A 4,788-nucleotide genomic window follows, 5' to 3' on the forward strand; every position below is an offset into this window, starting at 1 on the left:
ATAATAATGCTATTTTATTCATCATCTGCACCATAATAATGCTATTTCAATCATACTGGCATTAATGAAATCAACATAAATAGGACCACAATAGCATAATTACAAACATACTATTGGAACATGCCATGCCATCCGGTGATACCTCACTGATTCCTAGATTCTTGAATAAAATTTGACTCACTGATAACCCAGAATTCAAGTCGGTAATATCTGGTACACTCTGAAACCAAGAATAATCATTCTATCTATGGCGATTTCATTCTGGTGTTTTGTCAGTCTGTTTGGAATTACTTACCACTGGAACACCTGTTGTTTTCTTTTCTCAGAGGCACCAAATCTCAGTTTGTACCAGATCTCAACATTTAATAATATTTCTTTTCTCTTTATTTTCATTTCTACTATCCCTATGGGGTGCCACATCTATAATCAAAAATTCTTTTTCTCAATCATAGTACCGTCTGGCATATTATATTTTCATTGTTTATCAGTTTGAATCTTTCCCTTACTTGAATGAAATTGCCATAGGTAGGACTACAGTTACAGAATGTGACACAACGTTGAATTGTCACTTTATCTGGTAATACTTAACTGATTTCAAGATTCTTGGAAAGAATCTGAATCGCCAGTGGTCCAAAACTTGAGTCAGGAACACTTGACAGACTGGGAAACCCGGATAATCCTTGTCATTGATGCTGAAACTAGCCACAATCGAACAGACTGTTAAATATATTAATCCTTCTGTCCTACTTCTGTACTGAATTTTGCACTATACAATTTGTGATACCTACTAGATTTATAAACATGATGAACTAGGACAGACCATTTCAAGTTTACTTAAGTAAAATAAAATAGTACTTTGTTTTAAAACTCAGTTTTGCACCAATCACAGTAGTTGAAGAACTGTGTTCCTTCTTTTCTCCTTACTTTCTGTAAACACTTATATATACAGAAGGATTCTAGTCCACATTTGTGATTATAGATTAGATTGTGGTTTTCTTTGATCCAGCATTTTCTTTTCAATAACAGCTTTGATTAGGAAGCTCACAAGGGTATGTTGATGATGACTGTTCCCCATAATTTGCTCTCAAAGGCAGTCTGTCTCCAAACACAGATGTATTATTTAACAGTCATAGGCCTGATACAGACAGGCCAAAATAAAGCTGCTTCGAGTCACTTTGCAAGTATGCTGTTTAAATGATACATGCCTCCTAAGAGTCCAGAAGCCGCACCAAAGCCGCACTCCAGTCCTAAGGACTGGAATGCAGCTTTGGTGCAGCTTCCAGACTCTTAGGACACATGCATCATTGAAACACCATACCTCCCAAGTGACCCGAAGCAGCTTTATTTTGGCCTGTCTGTATAGGGCCATAGGCTGTATCCACACCACAGAAATAATCCAGGTTGACACCACTATAACTGCCTTGACTCAGTGCTATGGAATTCTGGAAATTGTACTTCTGTGAGGTATTTCACTTCTGTCAGAGAGCTCTGGTGCTCAGAATTCCATCGCATTGAGCCATGGAAGTTAAAGTGGTGTCGACCACTTTTTCTGCATTGTGGATGTAACTATAGTCACTGATAAATCTACCCTCCAGGATTTCTTATAATCCTTTAAAAAGCCATCTATACTAATGACCAGTATAACATCTTGAAGTGTTATTTTTTTAATAAATAAATAAATTATTTTTTAAAATTACATTAAAAAAGCAATTAGGTATTGTAACCTCAACTCCAAAATTTAAATTATGATTACAAGAACAGGTTGCTTACCTGTAACTATAGTTCTTCACATTGTCATCTGTGCCCTCACACAAATGTGTTATCCTGTTCCTGCACAGAGCATCATTTGGGACCTTCTAGAAAGTTATGTAAGCATTTTGGCAGTATCCCTGCTCACCTCCAGCAATTCTATATGAGGGGCTTCCCACCAAAACTGCCAGTTCCATTAACATCAATGCAGCCTTCCATAGGGAGCAGCAGGATACAATAAGGTAAGGAGGGCGTAGTTGTGCATGGCAAGTTCACATATACTGAGGGTGGACAGTACACCATAAATTCTGACAGCATCTAAAATAAATCTCTTTACAGGTAGTAGCAGTGATGATGATGATGGTGATGATAGTAATAGTGGTGATCAAGATTAGAATGATCCACACAGCAAACAGTCAGAAATATTCCTTTGCAGTTACACTCTCTTATTTTAGTTCCACTTCCACAGAAGGAAGTAGATTAAACTAAGTTCAGCCATTAATAAACACCATACACTTTCCCCCCCAGAAGCCCCTTAAATTTGTATGAGAAATTACACTTTGAAATTCTGCACAGCAGTTAGAGTTGCAGAAGTCACGTCCTCATTGGCATCTGACAACTCTTCTACATTTACACTTTTAATCTCCACTCCCCAACATTGCTTTTAATGGAAAATGCTAACTTGCTGAAGACTGAAGAGGAGGCTGATGAAGAGGAAGAGGTAGCAGCAGCCAAGAAAAAATAACAAAATCTTCTTTCCTCCTAAATTCAGCATTGAATAACTGTTCTTTATCTGCTGTTTCAAATATGTTTTAATTATGAAAGCTGAACAGTGAAGTCTGAACCATTAACACACTTTTAAAAAATGAGATCCAATATAACAATCACAGATAATTATTAACAATACAGTTATCTTAGTAGTATAGAAAAGTTAGAACTGTGTTGTAACTGTTTCCTTCACATAGTTTAAAAATTACACTTTAAATATGATTCAAAACTGTTTTATCTTTAAAATAGCAAGATATAAGAAATATATTGAGACACACAAGTAAGAATTATTAACTGTAAAAAAAATTGCATATGAAAAAAACAATTTGAAGAAAAGACACCCTAGCTTTGTAATTTACAAAATATTTTTAAGAGACAGTGCATCCATTCACATTATGATCATAAAGAGCACCTCATAGTAAACAATAAACAATCCATAGATATAATCTTCCATTAAATTTAGAAAAAAACAACGATACATTTCACTAATATTTAATGGCTTGACTGGATAACCTACGAGTAATTCCTAAAATTTCCTTTCATCGGTAGAGGAGAGTAAATATTGGGTTTTGGGGGTGCTTTGGGTCACTGTGATCATGCAGTATCTGTAAACATTAATTGGAATAATCATGATGTTCAAAGGTAGGCATACAACATCATAATAACTGAAGATGAAGACAGCCCTTATAAATTATGGAAAATCATAATCACATCCAAGTAAATAGGGCTGGATCATGATTCCCATGTGGCCCTCCAAATGTTATTGGACTACAGCTCTCCTCAGCACTGTCCAAACTTCCATTATGAAGAAATGGTTGCTCTGTGAACGCTTTGTCAACGGGAGATAAGAGGGTGCACTTCAGTGACGCTTCAGAAGCGTGACTAGCTACCACACCTCCATGTATCTGGAGCATTTTGCCAGCAATTTAACAATGATAGGCCTCTGTCTGATAATCCCCTTACAGTCCAATAACATCTGCAGGGCCACATGATTCTTGGCCCTGCATTTAATCTGTTTCACAGGGCTCAGATGTATTGTGAATCAAGGGTTCCCCAGAAGTTCTTCTCTTGAGAGGTTAAACAAGAGTCTGTAGATGTGCAGTCAGGGTTCAGCAAGCAGGCATATAAAGTCAGGTCCTTTGTAGGTACTAGCACTGCCCCTAATTACAAATCAAGTATCATTTCCTCCTGAAGCACTTCTCTGGCTTGCAGGGTCAAACAGAAGTGCTTTCATATTAACACAAAAGCAGGAGATCAAATACAGGTGTAAGGGGGGGGGGTCAAGAAAATAAGAAACAGCGGCACACACTGATGTTTGCCAAACCATTTTGAAAAATGCAACACAAAAATGTATTCAGAAAGATATTTTATAGAGCTATGGCACACATAGGTATATGAGGAAGCTTCACATCTTGAAATACATTGCATTTTGTACTTTTTGTAAATATGTTGTAAATAAATATTGGAATATTTTATAATCCATTTGAAGATTTGGGGTTTCTCTCTCTCTCTCTGTGGTGTATTTTTCACAGTATGTTGGTAGTTGCACATTTTGAATTATTTTATAGATAATTTTATAGATAAACTTTTGAAAACAAAAGTTTAAATACATTCTTTTATATCAGCTTTGTACTCTCCTTGGAACTTATTGATAGCTGTGAACATGTCTAGACCACCTGATTTGTTTAAATACCAAATAAAAGTTCTGCCTTAATAAAAATGAATTTAGCCACGTGTTTCTCTATAAAATTAACATTGTTCACATTCTTATCAACATAAATTACATGATGCCAAACTTCTGTCTTTATGGAAATCATTTTAATATATATTAAAATTCACAATAGCATTTAAAATATGTACAGTATCAAAACTGATTCCAGTTTCATCATATCAAAAATGCTTGACCACTATACCGGAAATTCAGAATATGATGAATCTCAAATTTAGTTAGGTTTATAGAAAATCTTTTCTTCTCATCACTCCATTTGAGTGATGAAACATTGAAAACATATTTTCTGTAATAGCCTTTGACCCTGGTGTGCTCCAAAACAACAGATAATAAGCTCCAACAATAGCTACATGCAAATACCTTAGCTTATAAAAAATATTTTGACCCTCACATAATTTCTGTTCACTTTTTTGCAACTTTCTGAGCTCTACAATACCTATTTGAGTTGCAGTGACACAGTGTAACACAAAATGAGCCATGCAAGTGTTGTGGATTCCTACACTGGTGGATATGAATTGCAGTGACACAGTGTAACACAAAAT

Source organism: Sceloporus undulatus, chromosome 3, assembly GCF_019175285.1.
Source record: "Sceloporus undulatus isolate JIND9_A2432 ecotype Alabama chromosome 3, SceUnd_v1.1, whole genome shotgun sequence".
In the NCBI taxonomy this organism is placed as follows: Eukaryota; Metazoa; Chordata; class Lepidosauria; order Squamata; family Phrynosomatidae; genus Sceloporus; species Sceloporus undulatus.